This window comes from Rhipicephalus sanguineus, chromosome 11, assembly GCF_013339695.2.
Source record: "Rhipicephalus sanguineus isolate Rsan-2018 chromosome 11, BIME_Rsan_1.4, whole genome shotgun sequence".
Lineage (NCBI taxonomy): Eukaryota > Metazoa > Arthropoda > Arachnida > Ixodida > Ixodidae > Rhipicephalus > Rhipicephalus sanguineus.
Genome location: NC_051186.1, coordinates 94261980 through 94289384, shown reverse-complemented (window position 1 = coordinate 94289384; position 27405 = coordinate 94261980).

The following is a 27405-nucleotide window of genomic DNA, read 5'->3' as shown; positions in this document are numbered from 1 at the left end:
CTGCGGTGCTATACAATAGGAAATTGCAAAAATGTTACGACACAGAGAGCACACTGCGATAATGGCAAACAGTTTTACACCTCGTTGGCCAGATAACTGGTCAATGAGTCACGAAAAGCATCAATGTCTGTGAGACATGCGATGCTATCCGTCAGGGCATTCCAACATCGGACTGCACGTGGAAGCGCAGAGCAGTTGAATGCACGTGTTGATCCGTAAATGCGGGTGTAACTAAACTGATTATGAAGCCTGTGTGACGTGGAGTAGGGCCTTTTCAAGCATGCTAGTGTTGTTCGAGATGAATGAATGAATTTGTGAAACAGTGTCAGCAAGGCAATGTCACGTCGAGTACTCAAAGATTGCAATGAAAGGTTACGTTTGATTTGTGTTACGCTAGACCGAGAGCTGTAATCGCTAGAAATGAAGCAGCTTGCCCTGTTCTGAATTCGTTCCAACATGTCAGTAAGGTATTTAGGTATTTCTGGTGAGGGGACCAAATAGGGGAAGCGTACTCGAGTTGAGTGCGAACGAAGGTAAGGTATGCTAATTTGCGAATATTCGAAGGAGAACTTCTTAAATTTCGTCGCAAGTAACCCAAAGATTGGGAGGCCTTGGCTGAAACGGAGGTGACATGTTCTGACCAAGAAAGATTTGTAGTGAATATAATACCTAGATACTTATATTGTGTAGCGATTGTATATATATATATATATGGGACATGACAGCGACGCAAAAATCCGCCGAGTGTGTCCATACAGTTACTATCGAAATGGCGAAAGAGACAAAACGTCGTATTTTAGAACGCTGTTGTGCCTCAGCACAAATGCCACCATGTCGCCTGTTGTATATTGTAATATGCTTTGTTCTGTTGTATGGCGCCAGGGGGCGCCGCCATTTGATATATATAAACACCCTCGCTACAGCCGAGGGTAAGTTGGGCGTGGTGTGGAACTGTGTGTGTGTCGTTCCTTTTCGGAGCACCACAGGTGCTCGGTGCCTTTCCATCGCAAACACTACAATGGCGCAGTCGACATGCGTTTTGAAATCCTTCCACCCTCCGCCGCTCGCCGACGGCAACCAGAAGCCATGCAGCAAATCATCGGGAACACCAGATGCGGCGATACCCTTTCGGTCCGCTTGCATCGCGCCCTCGCTCTTCGGCAGCCCTCGCTCTTAGCGCATCGCCGCTTATCGCGCCGCAGATAGCGAGCCACCGCCCCCAGGAAGGTCAGCGAAACGCCAGGTGATAACGTAACGCCACACAGCTGCGACATGGCCGACTTGATAGGAAAGCCGCCCGGGTTTTGGAACCATCCGGGAACACCAACAGTACCGTGGACGCGGTGGCTTGAAGATTTTGAAACCTATTTGCTTGCCGCTGGCGGCGAAAGTTTTTCCGCGGAACGCAAAGCCGCACTGCTGAAAACACTGCTTGGAGCCGAAGGTCAGAGGCAGGCACGGGTTGCACTCGCCGCGGCATCGGAAACGCCGGGATCAACCAAAGACGCCTACTCCTCATTGGTGCAAACGCTAACGGCCAAGTTCAGCCCTCCAGAGGCAGTAGCCACAGCCAGACTCTCGTTTCGGAACCTCACGCAAGGCGAGTCTCCACCCCAGGATTTTCTCTTCGAATTGCAAGATACAGCTAACCAGTGCGACTTCGGTGAACTGAAGGACCAGATGCTGCTCGAACAATTACTCATTGGATTGACTTCTACGCGACTACGGGAACGGTTGCTTGTCGAGGAGGCCACGCTTACGTTTGAGAAGGCCGTGAAGATCATCAACGATGCCGACCGCGTCCAGCGTCGCCTCAAAGAATACGAGCCTGAAGCGCTTGTACAGCTAAACACAGCGCCACATCAAAGTTCGGTGCAGCGCCGTCCTTTGCCGCGGGTTGTCACACCTTCTACCGAGCCTCGCCCTTGGCAACTCGCTGCACCTTCGTCGACGTGTCAGCATTACAACCGGCCACCCCAGTCTGCAACTGGCTGCCCCAACTGTGGCTATCAGCATGCTCCTACTCAGAACTGCCCCGCGCGCGGCAAGGCTTGCTACCAGTGTTCCAAGAGGGGACATTTTGCCACTGTGTGTCGCAGCAGACCCTTCGCGCGGTCACCACCAGCATGGCATCAGCAAGCCTCTAGTCCCTCCAGGCCTAGGCGTTCGGATCACGCCGAGTCTATGGCCCTGTCAGACACCCAACCGGACCTCCGCACACCGGGATTTTACGCCGATGTTGAGGTGAACGGAAAGCCTTTATCTTTATTTGTAGACACTGGCTCGTCAGTTTCCATTCTGTCTAAAGAATCGTTTACGCGTTATTTTGTCCAACCGTCAGGTTCTGATTGCAGACTGGTGGCTCCACCTAAAAAACTGAAAGATTATTCAGGGACTATCGTTCCACTTCTCGGGTGTTTTCATGCTCTGGTAACGTTCCGAAATCGCACTACTGAGATACTGTTCTACGTTGTAAGCAATGGACGATCCCTTCTTGGTATTGATGCAACCCACAAACTTATTATGATTCTTGCAGGCGACAGCCTTCAATGCTGCGGCACCAGCACACAGCCAATTCCAGTGAATCCCGAGTTTTCTGCGGGCGCACCGGCCTCGCCTCCCCGTGAGTTACCACGAGTGCCATCTAACACATCGCAAAACATCACATCAGGTACGGTGGGCCACCTACCAGACAGATTCAATCATTTTGAACACTTGTTTACTCCCGGCCTTGGCCTCGTACATGGTGTCACCCATCAGGTCAGGATACGTCCTGAAGTCTCACCACAACGCTTAAAGCTCAGGCGGCTGCCTCTCACATTGCGCGAACCAGTCAAACAGGAAATAGAGAACTTATTACGACAAGACGTCATAGAGCGCGTCTCGGCATCAGAATGGGTGTCTCCCATTGTTGTTGTTCGCAAACAGAACGGAGCCATTCGAATGTGTGTGGATCTGCGCGCACCTAACCAGGCCATCATTGTTGATAGCTTCCCGTTGCCTCATGCAGAAGACCTGCTGCAGTCTCTTCAGGGTCCTAAATGGTTTTCAAAGTTAGATCTCGCCTCGGCCTATCACCAGGTACATGAGGACGGTCGCCACTTGACCACCTTTGCAACGCATGAGGGCCTTTTCCGTTTTAAGCGAGTGTGTTTTGGGCTCGCTTCCGCTCCTTCTGCGTTTCAACAACTCATGCACCAAATTCTGTCGGGCTCTTCTGGTGTCAAATTTTACCACGACATCATCGTTTTCGGTAGCACGCAAAAGGAACATGATGACAATCTGGGAAAAGTTCTCACACGGATTGCTTCCTCAGGGTTAAAACTAAATGACAAATGCGTGTTTGATGTCCAAGAACTGTCATTCATCGGACACAAGATTTCCGCTCAGGGCATATCCCCCCTTGAGAAGAACGTTCAGCAGGTTGAGACCTTTAGCCGCCCTTCCAATCCGACCCAACTGCGCTCTTTTCTTGGGCTGACGGAATATTATTCCAAGTTTGTGCCACACATGGCCCACGTAGAGGAGCCACTTCGTCAGTTGCTGCGTAAAGATGTCCCATTCAACTGGGATGGGGCTGCTGAAAATAGTTTTCAGCAGGTAAAAAAGTACCTCCGTGATGCGCCCATTTTATCACTGTTTGACCCAACTCTTCCTATTGTGGTGTCCACAGATGCCTCGGATTACGGTCTTGGTGCTGTTTTGCAACAGACCGATGGAGAAAACACTCGAACTATTCAGTTTGCTTCTCGTTCTCTTTCTCCAGCTGAACGCAGGTACTCCACTGGCGAAAAGGAAGCTTTGGCTTGTTTATGGGCTTGCGAAAAGTGGCATGTCTACCTCTGGGGAAGAAAGTTCACACTTTTGACGGACCACCAGGCACTGGCTACTCTTTTGTCTGAAAAGGGCTCTGGGAGGAAACCACTGAGAATAGGTAGGTGGACAGCTCGCCTTCTCAACTACACATTCACCGTCCAGTACCGCAAAGGCGAGCAGAATAAGGTAGCAGATGCCCTCTCTCGCAACCCCCTTGACACTTCTGAACCCTCCTTTGCTTTTGAGGAGGAAGTAGTCGCCCAGGTTGAGGCCATGATATCCAAGCTTGAAGTACAACAGGCCACGACCCGTAACACAGCTCTGAGACAAGTCATGGAATATACGATAAATAGCTGGCCCGCAAGGAAGCAACTTCCTAAAGAACTTCATCCATACTATGAGGTCAGAAGCGAACTTTCGGTGGTAGATAGCATCCTACTGAGAGGGGACCAAGTTGTCCTTCCCAGCGAACTACAGAAACAAGCGCTCGCTCTCGCGCATGCAGGACACCCCGGCATAGTGAGAATGCAAGAACTGATTCGCTGCACATACCGGTGGCCAGCTTTTCGCAAACATGTCGAGCAGTATGTAAGCGACTGTCAAATTTGCAACAGTGCTGACAAGTCGGCCAAAAGTCAACAGGGGCCCATAGAGCCGACCGAATACCCTCCCCGACCCTGGATGAAGGTGGCTGTAGACATAATGGGTACATTTCATTCAGCCCCTCAAGACTGTCGGTACGCCATAGTGATGGTAGACTACTACTCGAAGTGGCCTGAGGTGATGTTCACATCATGTGTAACCAGTCAATCTGTAATAGGCTTTTTAACCTCAGTTTTTTCCAGAGAGGGACTGCCCGAGGAAATCGTCACTGATAATGGCCCCCAGTTCACCTCTGTGGAATTCGAAACGTATCTCACTACCGAGGGAATCAAGCACATCAGATCTTCACTTTATTTCCCTCAATCTAACGGGCAGGTTGAGCGGTTTAACCGCGTTCTCAAGTCATTCATTCAGTGTGCCCTTCAGGAACAAAGGCCTCTAAAGAGGACTGTTCTCGACTACGTCGCAATATATCGAACCATTCCGCACACTGCAACTAAGTTGTCTCCGTTTTACTTGCTGCGTGGTCGCCAACCGCGAACGCGTTTGGATATTGTAGGTTTCTCCGCGCACAGTTTTCACTAGAACCAATATAACGAGTACCAGGAACTGCGTCAGCGTGTTGAATGCTATCAGCGTAAAATGCAGGAGGATGCTAATCGCAGACGTCCTGCCTACCACAATTCCTTACAACCTGGTGACCAAGTACGGGTGCATCAGAAAGGACAAGGAAAAGCGTCCTCCCAGTATTCACGCCCTGGGGTAATTTATTCCAAGGTAGCCCGTAACACTTATCGTCTGAATGACAGCACTACCTGGCATGCATCAAAGCTCTCCAAGAGCACACTGAAAGAGCCCCCAACACAGTCGCCACAACGGTACGATTATCCGATACCGATACCCCAAACAGACAGTGTGCCACCTTCGTTGCCACCTCCTGTGCCACCCACTGTGTCACCGCCTGTAAGTCTCCAGGTACCTCGAGACACCCAAGATGCGCAGCTTCGGCAAGACGTGGAGTCATCAGAGTCCCGCCAACGATCGTCGTCCCTCACGTCACGACATCAACCACTACACCGATCGGCACGGCCTCAGCGAGAGCGCCGGCGTCCACAGTACCTGGAAGACTACATAGCATAATTCCTTTGTTAAGGGGAGGAGAAATGTTGTATATTGTAATATGCTTTGTACTGTTGTATGGCGCCAGGGGGCGCCGCCATTTGATATATATAAACACCCTCGCTACATCCGAGGGTAAGTTGGGCGTGGTGTGGAACTGTGTGTGTGTCGTTCCTTTTCGGAGCACCACAGGTGCTCGGTGCCTTTCCATAGCAAACACTACATCACCGACCTCCGAACGGCGAAGGATATTGGGAATCGTGGAGTCTTCGCCCTGCCGGCCCTGTCAGCTGACGCCCGTCGTCGTTCGCTCGCGCTTTTCAGCTACTGAGGCATTCGGGGGCTACGTTCCTGAACGGGATGAAGGGGAGAAGAGATGGCACTCCGCGCACCTGCGGTTTCGATTCTCCGATGCCGGGCAGGTGTCACCTGTCTGGCCGTTTTCTGTCCAGCATCGGACGGGCTGCACTACAACCAGCAGGCTATTTCTCGAGAAAGGGCAGGTGTCCATCACCAACCATAGTCAACTTGTCGTTGACCTTGGGAGGCACAGGCGTGCTCTTCATTATGCTCCGGCCGGTGCTGTAGGATTGGTGGAATCCTGGCCACCGCTTGGAGAGGAGAACGAAAGGGTGGACCCCAACCATGTTATTTCTTCCGGCGCGCTATAGGGGACCAGCGCTGGAGTTCCGCGGTGTGGGCAGCGCCGCCCTGGTGGTCAAAGCGGGCATACTCCAGCCGCTCCCGCGGACGAGAGTGGCGACTGGTTGAGGCGATGCTGGCGCGTATCGCCGAAACAAAACTAAAGGATGCTGGCGGTACTGTTGCGCACTAAAGTGCCACAATACGTAGAAATGAGGGAGGGCGTATCCTTCTATGATTTTCCTTCTAAAACATAAGAATAGGAACGGATGTGGCGTTGTATCCCAGCAGTCAGGCGAGCACAGTATGTCCTGCTCTTGCTCTCCTGTTTAGTGGCGTCGGGCTGGTTTCTAAACGGAATCGCGCGTGTCTGCTAGATTTATTCGACAGTGAGGGTCACCAGTGGAAACCGGGGCCAACGAGCAGAATTTAATCTGTGTTTTGTCGTAAATAAAATGTACATATTTTGCAGCATGCGGCCTATATACTAATAATTTTTTCATCCGACCACCACCAAGCTCCTTCTGACGCCACCGCGTGCAGTGAATATGATACGATAGGCAGGTAGTCTACATTATTTGCAAACAGTTAAGCAGAAGGAAAGCTGTCTGTCTACGAGATGCGTACGGGGGCACGTTCGCCGAAGCCGATGAACTGCTATGAGAAATACGCACGCGATGGATGCCTCCGTTGAACTTCACTTGTGCTACAGACAGAGTTGTTGTCACGAACAACGCAGTGGACTACTCTAATCGTAGCTTTCTGGAGTCAGCCGATGCGGTAAAGCTTCTTTGTGCATTGGCTGCCGCGGCGAAATGACATCGCAAGTTATGCCTCACTAGAAAAGGGTCAAATGTTTTGGATTTTTACTCGACGTTTAATTCGCCCTACGTACTGTGTTAATTTTTTCGCTTGCCTGTGTCTGCTTAGAATAAACGTGTTTGATCAACATCGACAATTGCTGGCGTTTTACGTGCCAAACAAGGTATCATTATTAGGCACGCCGTAATGCGGGAATCAGGATTAATTTTGACCGCTTGGGTTTCTTTATTGTGCACATAAATCTCACTACGCGGGTGTTCTTTGTATTTCAACCCCATCGAAATGCGGCCACCGTGGCCGGGAATCAGGGGCGTAGCCAGAAATTTTTTTCGGGGGGGGGGGGGGTTCAACCATACTTTATGTATGGTCGTGCGTATGTTTGTATGTGTGCGTGTGTATATATGTAAAATTTCGGGGGCGTTTGAAACCCCAATCCCTCCCCCCCCCCCCTGGGGTCGCCCCTGCCAGGAATCTATCCCGCGCCCTCGAGCATAACAGCGCGACACCATACATGCTATGCTAGCACGGTGGTTTGCTTGATCAACGTCCGCGTGCATACATACCGCGGGCTGGGCATACATACCACGTGCGGCCGAAAAACGTTGACGCGGCTACCCCTTGCCTCTTACCTTTTTTTTACTGCAATAGTGGGCAGCTGGTATCGACGTAGCACGTACTTATCAATAGAGGCTTGTGAACCTGCACTAGCTTGACACAAATCCCAGGACGCAACCAGAAAATGGTGACGACGGAGTCGCCACCGCGGTACAGCACTGTCTCTTCGACGCCGTGCGTACTGCGGCGCTGCATCGAACGTGACCAGCGCTTCGAGGAACGCGTTCAGAACGCATCGACGTGCTCCGCCATACGACCAAGGGACGCCGGCGTTCCTGGACGGCTGCGGCGTCTGAACTCACCGGTGACTGCTCCGCCCACTGAGGCTATAAAAGCAGGACAGACAATAAACGGGGGGCCTTTTTTGGTTTGGGGCTTGAACGCTCGTCTCTTGTCTTTTTCTTCTGCGCGTCTGCCCCGACACTGTGGCAGTAACGCGACATGGTGTCAGAAGTTTCCGGCTGACGTCAAGAAAGTAGCATAACGCAGTATTTCTTCGTCTCTGAGGATCGCTCTGCACAGAGGAAGACGATCCCAACATGCCTGGTGACGAGTCAACAGGGACTTGCTCCGGAATGTTCGCCATCCAGCCGCCATCAAACTTCAACTTCGAAAGAACGTCCGAATGGCCGGCATGGTCGCAAGAATTTGACGACTACCGGTTTGCTTCGGGATTCAACGAGCGCAGTGAGGAAGCTCAAGTCAGACGCTGCTTTACACAATGGGAAGGCAAGCGAGGACAATATTCCAAACCTTCAACTTGTCGGAAGACGACGCCAAGAAATACGAGGTCGTCAAGAGCAAGTTTGACAAGCACTTCGTTGCTGCTCGCAACATCGTCTACGACAGTGCTTGCTTTCATCGCAGAAGCCAGAATCCCGGAGAGTCCGTCGACAACTTCGTTACCGTTCTGCACACGCTTGCGGACAGGTGCGACTTCGGCACATTCAAAGAGAGAATGATTCGCGACCGCTTTGTCGTTGGCCTCAGGGACGCGAAGCTATCCGAAACGCTGCAAATGGACGCCGACCTCACGCTAGCATGTGCCGTTGCCAAGGCCCGTCTCGAGGAAACAGTACACGAGCAACAGCATCAGCTGCGAAACAACGCCAGTTCGTCCGTTACTACAATGGAAACCGACGTAGACGCGGTCGAAAAGAAGAGCGCGTCTCCGCACCCTCTTCGAAAGGAGCATCAAACGCATCGCGTCGGAGGAGCGGCACCTGAAGATCAGCAGTGTCCTTACTGCGGACAAGCGTCGCATCCCAGGCCGATGTGCCCGGCGAAGGCAGCCAAGTGTTACCACTGCAGCGTGAAGGGACACTTCAGCGCGGTCTGTCGTAAGAAGGGCTTCACAACCAGCAAGGTAGTACTGTCTTCCCTTCAGAGAGACAATGCATTGTACTTTCTCGGTACTGTTGATAAGTGCGCCGCGAGGGCCAAGTTTATTGAAGTGCGTATTAACGGAACGCCAGCTTCCGCGAAGGTAGACACGGGTGCTGAGGTATCAGTAGTTCCTTCAACATTCCCTGGCATCCCATCAAAGTTAGAGAGAACGGGTATAGTTCTAACGGGACTAAGCGGTAATCGACTAAAGGTTTTGGGAAAATTCACTGCGGTTATTAGTTGGAAGCAGGCAGCTATCAAGCAGACAGCATTTGTCGTTGCTTCGTTGCGATCCATTCTCCTCGGTATAGAGGCCTCAGAACAGCTAGGAGTTGTTAAATTTGTTGACGGCGTAACGTCTTCAGGATCGTGGGAGCATCGGTACCCTCAGCTGTTTCAGGGATTACGTACGCTATCGGGAGAGTATACGATCCGCTTGAAGCCCAACTCTGTGCCCTATGCAGTTCACGTGGCGCGCCGCGTTCCTCTACCCATGAGAGATGCTGTAAAGCACGAGTTGGACGACATGGAAAGACAGAGCGTAATAAGGAAAGTAGAGGGGCCTTCCGAATGGTGCGCTGGAATGGTTCCTGTGTGGAAACCATCAGGAGCAATACGAATTTGTGTGGATTTAACTCACCTAAACAAAAATATACTTAGAGAACGTTATGTTCTGCCCACCGTGGATGAGACGCTAGGGTTATTGGGTGGAGCAACAGTATTTTCAAAGTTAGACGCGAATTCTGGTTTTTACCAGATTAAGCTGTCAAGAGAGAGTCAGCTGTTGACCACTTTTATAACGCCGTACGGAAGGTACTGCTTTCAAAGGCTGCCCTTTGGTATCACATCGGCGCCAGAGTACTTTCAGAAAAGGATGTCAGAAATATTGACTGGCATGCCAGGTGTTGTCAATTTGATCGATGATATTTTATTTTTGGGAGCACGAAAGCAGAGCATGATCAGCGTCTCGAGAAAACATTGGAAAAGCTGGAAATAGAAGGCATAACGCTTAACAAAGCCAAGTGTTGCTTCGGGGTCACAGAAGTGGCGTTTCTAGGATGCCTTATCAATAAAGAAGGCATAAAAGCGGACCCGAAGAAAGTGGATGCTCTTAGAAATTTAGATCCACCTAGTGACGTAAGCGGTGTGCGTAGACTTCTTGGAATGGCTAATTACCTCGCCAGGTTTATTCCAAATTTGTCACAGATAAGCGCACCACTGCGTGAACTTTTGCAAAAGGGTCGCGAGTGGACATGGGGTAAACCTCAGCAAATTGCTCCGAGTAGCATCAAAGAACAGATATGTTCTGATCGTTGTATGGCAAAGTATGACCCAAAGCATCCGTCAATAGTTTCCGCTGATGCCTCTTCATTCGGGCTCGGCGCAGTATTATTCCAAGAGAAAGGTGATGGAGAACGCCGTCTAGTGGCGTTTGCCTCCAGGTCATTGTCACCAACGGAGTCTCGGTACGCACAGATGGAGAAGGAAGCTTTAGCCTTAACATGGGCTGCGGAGAGGTTTGAAGGGTACATCAGAGGACTCGAAGTTCGAGACTGACCACAAACCACTGGTAACGCTGATGGGCAAAGCGCCGCTTGATTTGCTCCCTCCGCGAATTCAGCGCTTCAGAATGAGGCTAATGCGCTTCACGTTCAAGGTGGAGTACGTGCCCGGGAAAAATCTGGTCTTGGCAAATACTTTGTCAAGGGCTCCGCTCCAATCGAGTAAGAAAGATCATCAAGCTCTGTCTGTGTCTGAGATTGAGCGCTTTGCCCAAGGTTGCATGGATACCGTGGCTGAAGTTAGCGGCTTTGAGAAAGTTAAGCAGGGCCAGGCAGACGATACCGTGTGCCAAACCTTGGTTCGTTTCTGTGGAAACGGGTGGCCACGATATCGTTCCCTTCAAGTTTGCATGCAACCATGCTGGCAATCCAGGGCGACAATCTCAGTTTGTAATGGAGTTTTGATGAAAGGCATGCGCCTCGTCATACCGCAGCGTCAAAGGGCCGAAGTCTTGAGCCACCTACATGATGGTCACCAGGGCATCACTAAATGTCGAGCGCGTGCGCGCGAGTCGGTGTGGTGGCCGGGACTGAGCTCAGAACTAGCAAAGCTAGTAACCAACTGCCGAGAGTGCTGTATGTCGCGCGAACAGGCAGCGCAACCAATGATTCCGTCCGATACCCCGATGCTGCCTTGGCAGAAGGTTGGCATTGATCTTTGCCAAATCAAGGGTGCGGATTATCTGGTCGTCGTCGATTACCTGTCTGGATATCCGAGAACTGGTCCGTCTGTCATCAACTACTAGTGATCACGTCGTAAACCATCTTAAAAGCATCTTTGCACGGCACGGTATTCCTGAAATGGTGTTCTCAGACAATGGAACACAATTTAGCTCATCAGCTTTCCACTCCTTCTCTCAAGAATACGGGTTCCGGCATGTCACATCGAGTCCGAGATATCCACAGGCCAACGGAGAGGTGGAGAGGATGGTTAAGACGATAAAAGGTCTCGTTCAGAAATCCCGTGACCCATATCTCGCCTTACTAGGGTACAGGCACACCCCTGGACCTTTGGGGAAAACTCCGGCTGAGCTCTTGATGGGCAGGCGACTGCGTACTACGATCCCCCTGCACCCCAAAAAGCTTTCGCCCAAGGCCATCAACATGAAAAGAGTACGCGACAAAGATCGTGCGGTGAGGGAGAAGCAGAGGAGGAATTTCAATCGACGGCATGCTGCCCGCAATATTCCAACCCTACTGCCGGGAACCAGTGTGTGGGTCAACGACTGTAAAGCTAGTCATACGGAACGCCGGGAGACCAAGGTCATACGTTGTCAGGATGGACTCTGGCGCCCAAATCGAGAGAAATCGGAGGGCTCTCGTTCGGCTCGAGCCGAAGGATGATGACGAGGCCGGAAGTTATGACTTCCCTCAGGGTGTAAGCTCGCCAAGCACAGCCAAAAATTTGCTTAATACGCCAAGTGAGGAGACTGCCGAATCAAATGTCACTGATGACAGACAAACTCTTCCATTGCCAGCGGAAGAACCAAGTGATTACGTGACACGCTCGGGAAGAAGAGTGATTGCGCCGAAACGTTACGGTTACTAGGAGTGAAACTTTGTAGTGTCGTTATTCGTGAGTGGGTCTAGCGTATCCAGTGCCTGAAATGCTGTATTGTGTTTTCAGTGAGACTCTTTTTGCACTTGTGCAGTGATATAGTGCAGTGATTGAAAAAAAAAGGAAGATGTGGCGTTGCATCTAACGCGACCAGCGCTTCGACGAACGCGTTCAGAACGCATCGACGTGCTCCGCCATACGACCAAGGGACGCCGGCGTTCCTGGACGGCTGCGGCGTCTGAACTCACCGGTGACTGCTCCGCCCACTGAGGCTATAAAAGCAGGACAGACAATAAACGGGGGGCTTTTTTTTGGTTTGGGGCTTGAACGCTCGTCTCTTGTCTTTTTCTTCTGCGCGTCTGCCCCGACACTGTGGCAGTAACGCGACACGCACAGACGTAGTCTGCTTTGCAGGGCTTCTCTCCGTTTTCCAGTGCTTTCCTGAGAAAGTAGCCTTCAGACACGGTTATTTTTTTCTAAATCATCATCATCATCATCAGCCTGTCTACGCCCACTGCAGGGCAAAGGCCTCTCCCATGTTCCGCCAATCAACCCGGTCCTGTGCTTTCTGCTGCCACGTTATACCTACAAACTTCTTAATCTCATCTACCCACCTAATTTTCCGTCTCTCCCTCACGCGTTTACCATCTCTTGCAATCCAGTCAGTTACCCATAATGACCACCGGTTATCCTGCCGACGTGCTACGTGCCCGGCGCATATCCATTTCTTCTTCTTGATTTCAACTATGATGTCCTTAACCCCCGTTTGTTCCCTGACCCACTCTGCTCTCTTCCTGTCTCTTAAGGTTACACCTGTCATTTTTCTTTCCATCGCTCTCTGCGTCGTCCTCAATTTAGGTTTCTAAATCACAGAGCAGTATTACTGGCGCAATGGATGCTCGAGCTGTTCGCGCCAAAATGAAGCACAGCGCACGCGCGTGCGCTCACCGCGGTACAGTGCGGCCGGTCGTATAAGCGCGAGCGGCATGGCCTCCGAGATTGGCCGGCGGGGCGGAGGCCATGCGAGCGGCTGAGTTATGTCGCGACTCCCCGCCAGGCGCCCTTTTTCGGCGCGCCACCTATCCAGCGCTGGTCTCCCATACAGTGCCGGCGCCCGTTCACTGAGATCGGAACCATAAAAATATCCTAGAAAATGCATTTCCTTCGTTCAACTTGTCCCGATGACTGCTCCGGGGACGATACCCACTCGCGTTCGGACCAGCCACGCAACCCCATTCCCAACAGCGCAGCTCTTAGGTGCCCGTTCCTGCGTGGAGCGGCGTCGCCGTTGGCGTTGTTGTCGGCATAGCCAATATACCGAACAAGGACGAACGCGGAGTCTGTCGATATCACGAGTCACTGCTGTCTAACCTAGTTTTCTTCCTCCATCACGCGCGTTGGCCCTTCGGTCGGAGCTTGCGCGGCCTGGCACGTGGACGGCGGCTGGTTTCGCTTGTCTTAAAGGGACCGACAACTGGCCAGAACGGGTGATTAGATCCTGGTGGAAATGAAAATGCCGTGAATTATAGTGACAGATTCCAGAATACTTTTCGCCATCTGAGTAGGATTTATATTTTGAAATCGCGTTTAAAAGTAACAAAAACCGGTATGTCGCGCAGCCTAGCGCGAGCGCCATGAACCAGACGTATGCAGTCTTAAGCACTTTGTTGCACGTAGTCTAATGCTTTTACACGCACCAGAACGAGGGCTGAAAATTTGAATATGTATGTTATTGTCAATTCCCGTTTGTTTCTAAGGTAAAAGAAGTAAAGCATGAGATGCGGCGCTGCTTTCGTGGCTTCCAGTGAAACGGAGGCTGCGGCGCATGCGCGCGGCGTCCGGCGGCGTTTCCGGCGTAGCTCGACTCTCGTCTGATCTCGTCGTATCGGACTTTTGAAGAGTACCACGCGAGTTTGCGCTGCTGCTCGCAAAATGCCATCGACTTACTCTTCTGTGGAGGGTTGCTACCACTTCATGAACAGCACTGCTGGTGTATCCTACCACTTGTTTCGTTTTCGAAGGCTTAGCTTGGCTTAGCTTGACTAAAATGTGATAAAGCGACCTGTGTACGGCCTGGGGCTTCTATAAGAAGCCCCAGAAAAATGCCACAACTATTGTAAAATAATTTAATAGGCTAGAAAGCGGTAGTCGGGCCACCGCAGGCTTTGCAAACGTAACATTGCCTTTTCATACTTAGGGCATAACTTGTCACCACTGCTGGCGTATAATCGCTATCGCTATCACCTCTCACTGTTTGCAGCATGTGATAATAAGACTGCATAATCGAAATAAAACTGCAGATCGAAAAACTCTGATTACAAATGTTTTACGGCGTTCTCCGCGTTACCACTCCGTGATTAGAAGCTCTGACCGGTAAGCTTCCCATTGCACTCAAGAAAACGGGTACCATAAAAGTTGGCTGCCGGTCCCTTTAACGGGGCTGTAGCGTTTCGCTTGGTTCGCGATGCCTGCAATGCACAGAGGGGCGTGCGTAGCACTCGAGCGCTGGCAGTTATTTGTGGCGATATGTAACGAATGTTACATTGCTACAAGTGCGGATAGCCAAAACTTCTGAAAGAGTTGGCGTTGCCCCAACAAGACGCTGCGCTCAGAATTCGCATTAGGCAGTATCGTAATCGTCGGTGAATTTCTTGTCGTCTATTTCAGTCTCAGGAAATATTCTCTGGTTAGGTATATGTGGCTTTGGAATTACACGTGAGGTTTACTCCACTACGTGCTTACTGTTTCTCCAATGTTATTATGTATTCCAAGCAGTGTTTCTTTCTCTCTTTTTTTTGCTGAATCGTACACTTTAATTGACGTCCTCCACATCTAAATGCTTAGCGTAATTTTTAGAGTTAGCTTGTCACATGTTAAGTATTGGGAATGCACAGCGAGTGACCGCTTATCGACTGACTGCTTCAGTCATTTTAACCTACAATTCATTACAAAAGCACTTGGTCCCTTATCGTTCCCTGCTATACATAAATGTGCACTTAGAGGCTGTACAAGACGTTTTTAGAAATATGAAATCAGTAATTTAGTTTCACGTGCACATTGTAGTATTTCTGCGTGCATTGTGTTTGAAATGTACAGTGCTTGGGAAATAACAATCATGTGTCGTTTTCCTGGTGGTGTTTATATTAGAAAGCCTACAGGGCACGTTATTATCGCTGGAACATAGAAGTCACTTATCCAGGCTCAAAGCTCTTTGATCTGTGCTATCTGTATTCACATTTGCTTACATAAATATACTTAGCTTGTTATAGCTATACGCCGTCTTTTGGGAAAGTTCATGCAATGAAAATTGCTGAAATGAGTATTTGTATATCCGACAACTACAAGACCTACTTGCTATAAGTCTTCACTGGATAAACAATGCGCAACCACCAAAGCCTAATTTTATGATACAAATCTCACTATCATAATATGTATTGGTATTATCGCTCTCGAATGGCCCTCGTGAAATACATACCTTATGGAATCGTCTATTAGCGTAAACTATTTTTTTAGCAAGCAGGCGTTGCGCTCACACTGCGTGACACCTGGAGTGGCTAACATTTTTTTTATTGCGAGGCCAACGCACCCCGACCAAGAAAAACGGCACAGCTATGCTGAAATCACAGTATTGTGCAGGTGTTGGCAAATTTGCTCTTGAAATAACTCGCCGCAAGCAATGCGCAAAATAAGACATAATTGTCTGGCAGCAGGACAATAGCTATAAGATGTCGCAGCTTGCATGCTAACGCTCTTTCGTTAGGAAAGTCAGCGCAAAAAATGGAGGTAGAATGACTATTTAAATGTCGCTAGCCCTGTTAAGCTCCTTCCCTCTTTTGCCATGTGTAGAGCAACAAGCCAGACAGGCTCACTGCATTATCCTGGCACAGTGCCTGTCCTCAAGTTTATTTTTCTCTCTTTGTCCAGGCAGTTTTGTGAATCGAACACCACGTCACGTGGGATGTACTCAGACGTCACTCGCCTTACACAAAGAGAATGGGCCTTTCATCTGTGCAGTCGTGAACTCTCAGTCGGCAGGAGCATAAGAGCTTCGTGAGAGAAAGGGCGCTATTTAAAGGTTGAAAGACTTTTGATGGCGGGGAAATTCCACCTACGTACCTCTTCGGAGGCTTTCGTCACCAGGCCCGTGTGTGTGCTTTGTCGACGCACCGTATTGTGTCAAGCCTCTGAAAGCCGATCGACACCGTCCAATGGGAGAAATGTGGAGGCCGAGGCCTTTCTCTGAGTATGATTGTCGTCATGGCTGGCCAGACAGAAGATTGCAAAGGCCACGCAGCACCATATGTCTGATAAATTATATGTGTTCTTTCAGTGAATAAAGCTACCCTTTAGAGATATGAATAAGCGAAGATCATCAAGGTGTGTTTTATATATTATCAATGACGGGTGCATCTGAGTTGGAGAATGTGATGGAATACGTTCTTCGTACTCAGATGGTATTTGACAAAAGCGAATGCAGTTAATCGCCCACTTGCTAAGAAACCTTATAGTCAATAAAAGTTTTCACTCACTCAGAACTGTAACGGTGTTCACCAGCTGTAGCATGGGAACTGTTCCGCAATACATATGCGTTATAGCTAAGCAGTATGTTAGCGTCATTGGCCATTTGCTGGCGCACCACAAGCAATTAGGAGACGCTTTTATTGGTGATAACGATTACGCGTCGGTGCAGCGTTGTGAGCCGTTTTAGTCAGAGTGACACCGTCAAGGTTTATTAGACACGTGCTACGGGGAATAGGAATTGGCCGAAAAGAAACTGTAAAACGTGTTATGTCGAAGGAACGCTGCACGTATCAGGTCGCAATATTAATTTAAAGCATTGTGGGCAGTGTTCCTTCTTTGGTGGCCCCCTTAGTTTAAGGCGCAATTGGGGTGCGACCCTCGCCATGCCTGCTACATCAACGGTCACTCCCCTGCGAGTACGAAACGGTGAACGCACTCTCCTGGGTGTAATTAGTTATTGGTAGAGGAAGTATACCACTGCTCGAAAATTGCTGGTGCTCTCAGACGAATGGGACTGTGATCACTGTTTTGCAAGCACAGGTATGAAATTGATTAAAGGTACGGAAGAATCTATACGAATTAGCTGCCGTCGTCGCCGGTTGGCTTCTTTTCAGAAGGAATGCTGATGATGACTCGCGGTACGTGGGTGAAGCACATAACTCCTTCCATAATATGTTAATGTGCACCCACTACACGAATGCGCAAATGTAGATGCCTTGCTCCGAAAGAAAAATTTTCGTTTCAACGATTGTGTGAATGAGTTTTATTTGCAGAATTATTATACCTGTACATTCCTAGAAACGGTCAACGTTTCTGCGCGATAATACATTGGGGAAATAAATGCTATTGGCCCATTGCAATCAGAAGTTTACCGTACCAGACACTGTCACACGTGGTGGCGACCTCAGTTGTTTGAGCAGCATCAGCTGCAGCGAAAGCTCTTTATTCAAAAAAGTCAGTTTCGCCACAAGGGCAAATCAATGAATGCGACAACAACAAATTAGAATGTCTCAAACAGAATGACAAGCAGCTCGATGCTAGGAGCGCGCTGCTGAAGTACACAGAAGGACGCCCGAAAAGAACGCACAGGTATACACAAGACAAACATGAACTAACAACTGTCACAGTTGTTACGGCTTTTTGCTCGAGCAACGCGCTGCAAGTATCGACAATGGTGAATCAGACGCTCTTATATATTTCTTTTATTGCGATAGCAATTATATGGACACTCTCGGCTGTTTTTTTGCCGTCGACATCATGTGCCGGATATGTATATGTATGTATATATATATAATGCACGAAGAAAAATAAAGCAGCAGAAAAAATCCAAAGCACCCAACCGGGGATTCGAACCATCGACCCCTCGCTCCCAAGCCTGCTTCATTAGACAACTCCACCATGCCCCATTTTTTTTTCTTTAATTCATGGAAAGATGACCCGTTATAGCTGTGAACCACACACTACATACTTCGTCACATTAGAATTACATTAACATGCAGAACACCCACATTGTTGGATAAAGCGGGATACCTGTAACATTCAATATTAACCCATTCGCAGGGTTAATAAAATCAAAATTTTAGGTCTTAATATTTCCGACAATGGCACCAACGCTGAGACCATAAAGTTAATCCGCACTTCGGTTCATAATGCAGCTTCCTTAATTAAGCGCATTTCCAATCGTCATCGCGGCATGAGGGAAGCAGACACACGCCGCCTCGTTCAGGCCTTTTGCCTATGCACAATCGCGTATTCCATCCCCTACCTTTATCTCACACCCACGGAGACCGATCAACTCAACACTCATCCGCACTGCCTATAAAACTGCTCTCCATCCCCCTAAGTCAACAGCCACGGATAAATTACTTCAGTTAGGGGTGCACAACACTCTGGGAGAGCTCGTAGAAGCGCATCTTTTCAGTCAGTATCAAAGGCTGTCGCTTACAGAAACTGGTCAAGTACTGCTGCGCCGACTTGGAATCAACGTTCCTTGTCATACCACGGCCACGCACACACTTCCAATCGCTGTTAGCGGCCACGTATGCATTCCGCCACTCCCCAAAAACACTCCCCCAGAACATAATCGAGCGAGACGGGAAGCCAGAGCCAAGGCTCTTCACAAGCGCTTCCCTCCTAATTCTCCAGCAGTATACGTAGATGCGGCCGAATATGCAGTTCACCCAGCTTTCGCAATAGCCGTTGTAGACGGATTTCAAAACCTGGTCGCTAGTGCGTCCATTCCAAATTCGACAGAATCCCTGGAAGCAGAGGAGGCGGTAATTGCGTTAGCAGTAGTTCACTCCTCCGCTGAGTATATTTTCTCTGATTCAAAAACTGCAATTCGTAATTTCGCCACTTTCAAAATCTACTCTCCGGCAGCTAGAATCCTTGAGTTATCTCCTCCACCTGATCGCCTCATCACCCTCCTCGGGGCCCTGCGCACAGTGGACACCCAGGCAACACGGCCGCTCACACCAAAGCCCGAGCACTCGTCAACCGGGCTCAAAGCGACCTGCCTTCGCTTCGCGGTGCCAGGGATCGACTCCTCAGCTACTACGACATTTATTTATGATTTATTTATGATACCTCAAAGGCCCCTAAAGGAAGGGGTTTTACATGAGGGGTGGGCATATCTACAAAAACAGTTCTTCTATGATGCGTTTGAAGATGGCTGGGTCGGAATGAAGCACTGCCTTGGTGGGAAGGTCATTCCAGTCCCTTGATGTCTGGTTGAAGAATGAGGAGGCATGGGAGACAGTGTGAGCTCGAGGGGGGTATACGCTCTTTTCGTGGTTGATCCGGCTTGAGTGGCGATGTGCGGGAGAAATGAGATCGGCTTGGGGTGGCTTGTGGAAGAACTTATGAAAGAGAGAAAGGCGAGCGACTCGATGGCGTGATATAAGGCTGGGAAGGTTGGCTTGGGATTTGAGTTTCGATGAGCTAGAGTTGTAGGAATAGTCCGAAAAAATGAAACGTACGGCACGGTTCTGTACTGATTCAAGCATGGTAATGTGATTATGTTGGTATGGGTCCCACAGGGCACTTGCATATTCGAGATTCGGTCTTACTAAGGAGCAGTAGGTTAGAAGTTTGACTGAGGAGGGCGCTAATCGGATATTACGTCGCAGGAAACCAAGAGCGCGATTAGCAGAATTTGTTATGCTGGTTATGTGGGTGTGCCATGATAGGTCAGTAGTGAGATTAATTCCTAAATACTTGTAGGTGTTAACAGCGGATATTAAAGAGTCACTTATTATATAATCGCGAGCAGGGTATGACTTCTTTCGATGAAAAGTGAGAAGGGAGGTTTTTGATGCGTTTAATGACATGAGCCACTTGCAGTACCAATCTTCAATTTGACTGAGGTCAGATTGTAGGGATAAAACATTATTACTATTGTTAATAGGGCGGTATAGCGCGCAGTCGTCTGCAAACAATTGAATCCCGGAAGAAATGTTAGTTGGAAGGTCGTTAATGTATATGAGAAAGAGCAGGGGTCCGAGGACTGTTCCCTGAGGAACCCCGGATGTAACAGGTGTGAGAGGAGAAGAGTGTTCGTTAGCGTAGACAAACTGCTGACGGTTAGACAGAAAATAACGTATCCAGTGAAACACAAGATAATGAAGGTTTAGGCGAGAGAGCTTTAGGAATAGGCGGTTATGGGGTAGTTTATCAAAAGCTTTTTCAAAGTCCAAAAATAGCGCGTCAACGGGGGTGTTAGTATCAAGGCTAGAACTGATGTCATTAATGAAGAGAGCCAGTTGAGTGTCACAGGAAAGGCCCTTCTGGAAGCCATGCTGACTGGGATGAAAAAATTAACAGAGCTAAGAAACTTTGCAATGTGTGAATGAAGAATGTGCTCCATTAATTTGGAACATACACTCTTTAGTAAGATGGGACGATAGTTTCTCGGTGACGCTGGGTTACCTTTTTTGGGCACTGGGATGACCTTTCCCACCTTCCAGTCATGTGGTAGGGTACTAGTTGAAAGTGATTGCTGAAATATGCAAGAGAGAAAGACACTGGTGATTTGCTTTGTACTTTTTAGTATTTTTGTGTTGATGCCATCTATGCCAGCTGATGATGTCATCTTTAGGTTGTCGATTTAGGCAGCGATACCAGCAGCCTCAAAGGTGATTTCCTGCATTACTAGATATTCAGTCGGGGACAAGTAGGGCAATTCGCTATCAGGCTCTTCGGTGAATACCGAGCAAAAAACGCTGTTCAACACGCGTGCCGTATCATGTAGTGGAATGGGTTGATCATTTTCGTCACAGAGTGATAACGTTTTAGATGCGCTTGGGTTGATAAATTTCCAGAACTGCTTGGGGTTAGTGTTTAGCATGTTCGGTAAGGTTGAAGCAAAGAAGTTGCGTTTGGATTTTGCGGCAAGCGAATCGAACAGTTTTTCAGTGCGCGGTACTTTTCCCACGCTTGCACTGTGTTTGATAACTTACCGGACCGGTAATGCCGCTTCTTTTTGTTTTTTAGGCGCTTTAGTGCCACACTAAACCATGGTGTCTGTGGACGCTCTGTTACCGTTACGGTAGGGATGTAAGTACGAATGAGATCGTGCAATTTGTTTTTGAAAAGACACCAGTTTGTTTCGACTGGGCGTTGTGAGAAGTCTTCACAAAACCAGCAATAGAATGCTGCAAGTTCCTCGTTAATGACCACGTAGTTGCCTTTATCGTAAAGTGTTAGTTTTTTCTTAACGTTTTTTGATCTTGGTGAGTGAAACTGTAGTGTAGCATTTATTATAGCGTGGTCACTTAGCCCAGCCAAGTACGAAACGGATAAAACAGTTTCTGGGTGCGATGTTAGTAAAAGGTCGAGGATGCTTGATGAGTGAGCAGTTTTTCTCGTAGGGGTGTAAACGAGCTGTGAAAGTCCGAATGTTAGGCAGGAATTAACGAAATCACTTTCCGCGCTACATTTGGACAAAGTTAACGACAAATCAGACCAGGATATTCCGGGAAAGTTGAAGTCTCTAAGAAGTATAATTGGGACATTGGGATGAGAGCCATAAAGTGAACTCAAAACGTCATGATATTCACCAACAAACGACCGGTCTGCGTCAGGTGGGCGGTAGCACACACCGATAATGGCGGGGGGATAAAGTGCTTTGCAGGACAGAAACAGTACTTCTAAGCTACTGGAAATTTCTATAACGTTACATAACAACCTGCTGTGAGCCGCTATGAGCACACCGCCTCCTCGCCTACCGATACGGTCGCGAGGAGGCGGTATGCTCATAGCGGCTACCGATACGGTCGCCTACCAATACACTCTTTTACCGAAATTCCCGCCTAACGTATCCCCCACCACATAAATCTCGCTCCAGAAGTGACCAGGTTTTGTGGCGCAGAATTCAAACGGCCACAGTCACGACTCCTATCCTTCTCTCCCTTATTACGCATGGCGAAACTTCTCCTCATTGCAGCTTGTGTCCGAGCACCAGAGCCAACTTCAATTACGACTTTGTGAATTGCCCAAACAAACCCAAGCCACCGTGGCAAGGGTCAGAACACCAGGAGCGATGGGAGGCTGCTCTGCGCAGCTCGCAACCGGAGTTACAGCTCCCGACAGTGGGCTGGGCCAGAGGGGTCGCCGAAGCACAGAAGTGTCCTGGCCACCTAGAGCGGCCCGAGGGCCCATTGTCGTCCTGCTTCCGCTTCCCCCCACACAACCCCCTCACATGATTCTTTCACGAATCAATAAAGTTGTTTACCTACCTACCTACGGTAAGATGCTGTTCAAAAATCAGGCAAACACACACAAACGTCCAGAAGTGCAAGCCACTCCGGAACGGGCTCAGAAGTCTCAACAACACCTGCGCACTTGAGCAGCTTCTTCTCGGAAGACAGACCTCGTCGATCGTGGCGGCTCGGCGTGCCTGTCGATCATGCGGCTTTTCCATAGCGAATAAAGTCCTAATAACATAATTAAATCATACGGTGTATTATTGGTGGGGCTCTTTTTGAAAGGGAGGAACCTAATACCATGAGCTGTGAATGGAAGGTCGTTTCGGATTGTTCTCTTTAGAATGGCCCAGAAATAAAATGCGTCACGACAATAGATAAAACAATGCTCTATCGTCTCAGGTTGGTTACAGAGTCTACAATTCACAGTCCAGGGCACATATATTGCTCTTTCATTGAGCGATGTCTTCACTGGTAGAGTGCACGCGTGCAGTTTAAAGAAAAACGTTTTCACTGCTGGCGATATACACATTCTACGTACACGGAATAATACATGACTGCCATATTTGCTTTTGCCTGGCCATGCCCCATGCATGCGCCGGCGAAATAACGGCGAGCTATCTGTATACAATATTGTCACGACGCAGAAACAGCAGAAGTCGGATATACTCGTAGCACAGCTCACTTTAATTATGCGAGGCACTAGAGAAAAGGGATCGGGCGTGAACCTCGTCTACCTCTCTTGCTGCGCGAGCTCTTCTTTGTTGTCACTGTGCAGATTGGATGCGGCATTTGCCTCCCTCCAGGGAGAGCATCGTCCCGATGTGCTACTACAAAAGACGGTGTAGTAGACGTATATGGAAGTTAATCTGCACAATAGGGCTTCATTCGTACAAATGCACGATTCCGATTTGTGCTGGCGAGTTCGCGAGTGACTGTCCGGGATAACCTCATAGTCCACGTCACTTAGGCGTCCGCACAACACTGTAGGGACCAAAAATACCTCTTCAGTAATTTTCAGAAAGTCCCGTCGGGCGAATAGGGCTCCAGAGCCACGCTTCTTCTCGCCTGGTTGATAGCTGACGTATCGATGTCGCAGGTATAACGCTGTGCGTCGTAACTCTGCTGCCGGGGATATTCGGGACGCGTGCAAGCTGCCTCGCCTCTTCAGCTCGTTGAGTAAATATTTCAGCGTCCGTGTCGGGTATCATTGCAGTCATGCAGTAACATAGCATCAAGCATCGGTGTCACTTCACGGCCATGAAGAAGACTAAATGGCGTCCTTCGCGTAGTTTCCTGCTGAGCTGTATTATAGGCGAACGTGACGTACGGTAGAATGTCGTTCCAATGTTTTATGATCACCGTCTATGTACATACTCGCATGTCGGGCAAATTGTCTTGTTGAGACGTTCTGTTAAAGCCGTTGGTTTGGTGGGTGGTAGGATGGGTAGTTCTTCGATGAGAGCTGGTTCCGCTGAGTCGTCAAGCACTGTCTTCAGGAGCGTGGCCGTGAAAGTGGTACACTCTGTCCGTTATTATGGACTGTCCGGAGCACCATGCCTCAGAACAGATGTTTTCACGGAAGAACCGTGAAAAAGGTGTCTACTGCGGTGGCCGTGTTGATAGAGCCCTTTGTTTCTGCGGTTGTGCGTAAGATAATCGGGATGGCGACTATTACCCATGTTGTTTTCCAGCATGCGAAGGGGTCGGAAATTGGTCCTAGAAGGGTCCATTCCAATTTGGGCAAACGGCACGGTGGCCACTTGAACTGGTTGTAACAATCCAGCTGGTTTAAAGGTGGCGATTTCCGTCGTTGCAATAGAGGCCACGTGCGCACATAATGCTTCACAGTGGCTGGAAGCCTTGACCAGTAGTATTTTGTGTTGGATTCTGGCCAATGTGCGCGTGTATCCGAGATGGCCGGACGTTCGGCTCATCGTGGCAAGCTCTCAGCACCTCTTCACGAATGCACGTCGGGACGACAAGTAGGTGGGTGCTTCCGCTGGAAGAAAAGTTCTTCTTATATAGCACACCACTGCGCAGCAGAATGAAGGCAGGCTCCCTTTCAAATGTCCTAGGAATGCTTGTTAGTCCGGCCATTCAAGAAATTATTAAGGGAAGCAACTCGCTGTCTTCTTTCTACTTACACGAATATGGCCATGTCGACTACTACTACAAACCGCCAGGTCATCATCTTCTGGGGCATCGTCTTGCTTTATCGGTGACCTGGATAAGCAATCGGCGTCGAGTGTTGCCGTCCCGACTTACACAACGACCGTCATATCAAATTCTTGAAGGCGTTAAGCTCCAACGTGCTAGCCGACCAGATGGTCCTTCAAGTTGGTCAGCCAGCAAAGAGAGTGGTGGGTCGCTGACCTACGTGGAAGGACGGCCGTAGTTGGGCGAAACTAACTGCCCAAGAAAAAATTCCTTTTCCGTTGTGGAAATATCTACGGGAGAGCATCTCATTCTCCATTAGTTGCTGGCAGAAATAGGAGCGTCCTCGTCAGAAAGCACAGGTTGGGGGCGCTGTCGCACCCATCGTCGCCCCAGAAGGGAACGTCTTCTCTCGTTACTGTTAAAGGTCTATGTGCGAGAAATTGGCAATAAATGCTGTATGCGCAGATGCCAAGAAAACGTGCCTTCTTATCCGGGCGCCGGAAATTTTCTGAGGCCGCGATGCGGCGTCTGGACGAACACCCTCATGCTCACAACATTCCTAAGAACAGAGTTTCTTGAAACCGAAATCAGGTTTCGGAGCCCGGCAGACCGTTTGCTCGAAATACCGAACTCTTAGGGTCAAATGTTTCGAGAAAACAAGCTGCGTTACCAGACAAGCGCAAACGTGATAGGACGGTATCAGGGGCGCTGAGCACACGAAGGGCAAGACTTTAAACCCGTAAAGCCCATCAGGAATACAAAAGTAGTCTTTTTTCGTCTCGCTCATCGACCTCAATTGCCAGTATCCACTTTTGAGGTCCATCGACGAGAAGAAAGCGTGCATGCCTCAGCCTGTCAAGCGAATCGTCGATACGCGGTAACTGGGTATACGTCTTTTTTTATCACGTGGTTCAGCTTGCGGTAGTCGACACAGAAGCGTAAGCTTCCGTCTTTCTTTTTTACCTCTGGTGGTAAGAAAACCTCGGAAGGAGCTTGAGCGTATTTTCTATCATGCAACGCTCCTAGTTTTCTTTCAGTTTGAAAACTGCCCTTCAGAACGCGAACGACAAGTGGTCCTTTTCTGTACCCACTCATGATGTGGAAGAAGAAAAAACAAAGAACACCGGGCACACATTGCATCAGACGCCCCCCCGTGTGGTAGGAGACGCAGGGGGTCACTCCACGCGCCGCCAGTTTAAAAGAAAAATAAATATCTAAGAGCGTCTGATTTTCAATTGTAGACACTTGAAGGACGCAATGCTCCTAATTATCTTTAATTGTGAAAACCGCCCTTGAGACGCGCACGACAATGTGGCCCTTTTCTGTACCCACTCGTGATGCGGAAAAAAACAAATACCTCCAGGCACACCTTGCATCAGACGTCCCCGTGCGGCAGGAAACGCAGGGGGTCATTCCACGCGCCGCAGTTTAAAAGAAAAAAAAATATCTAAGAGCATCTCATTCTCCATTAGAGAAATTCAGAATTGGGGACCCAAGACACTGGGTCACCAAGCTGCGTTGGGTAGGCTGCTCTTGCTTTCGGAGGATCAGCGGAGTTTGAGAACTGGGTCAAACGCAAGCTGCGTTGGCGCAAACGCCAGGGGCGCCACACGTGGTGAAATTGAAATTATGCAAGACGTGGGCCATGCAACATCGTGGCCTACTCGGCGTCTGCATAGTCTCCCGGTGACCAAAGAAGTCTTGCGGACCAACGCTAGTTTTCGATTTTTGGGTTCCGGCCAACCCGAGCACATGAGCCCAAGAGTGGCTTGGGTTCTGGCATGCGCCCAGGTGGCTCGCAAGCTCATTGGTCCCCAAGCTTTTTGGGGCCCAATTCTGAAACTCTCTTTTGTCGACACTTGCAGCGCATTGCTCAAGCACAAAGACGTAACAACTGCGACACTTGTTAGTTTTCACGCTTGCCCGGTGCATGCCTGTGCGTTCCTTTCGGGCATCGTACTTTCAGCTTCAGCGGCGCGCTGCAAGTTATCGAGCTGCTTCTTGTTCTTCGTGTGACATTCCAATTTCTTGCTATCGCATTCATTGCTTCGCCCTTGCGGCGAAACTGTGACTTTTTTTTTAAACTGGGGCGCGTGGAGTGCCCCTCTTCGTGTCCTGCTACACGGAGGCGTCTGACGGAAGGTGTGCCCGGTGTTTTTTTTTCGTTGCACATCACTCGTAGGTACAGGAATGGGCCACTTTGTCGTGTGCATCTCAAGGGCAGTTTTCAGATAGAAGGAAAATGTACGAGCATTGTGTGGTAGTAAACACGCTCAAGCTCCTCCGAGATCTGCGTACCACCAGCTGTAAATAGTGTATATAAACAGCACGCCGGCGCATGCAATGCGCATGTTTGAGTTGTCTAACGCTGCGCGCTGGGAGTGAGCGGCCGTTTGTTCGAATCCCCCGTTGGGTGTTGGAGATTTTTCTTCTGCCTTATATATATATATATATATATATATATATATATATATATATATATATATATATATATATGTATATATTTCTTCTGCTTTATATATATACATATTCGGGACATGACGGCGACGTCAAAAAACCGCCGAGAGCGTCCATATAATTGCTGTCGCAATAGAACTCACTGATTACCCGCTGTATATTCGCTTACTTGCTATTCTTCAGGGAGTAGGAATGAGGGGAAAAGCACACAAGGAAAGTGTGGAGAGGAATTGCGTAGAAAAATCAAACCATGCAGGTCTTGTAGCAGCTGTCCACGTGACGGAGCCAGGGTGTCTCGTCAGTTCAGGTAAAATATTATTTCAACCTGATAGCGCGGAAGAGCTCGTTTCGCAAAAAATCCGATTTCGGTGGGGTTGGTTGTGAGCGAAAAAATCATCGTTGTTCATGAGCGCAAATTCGATAGATACAAATACCGAAACAA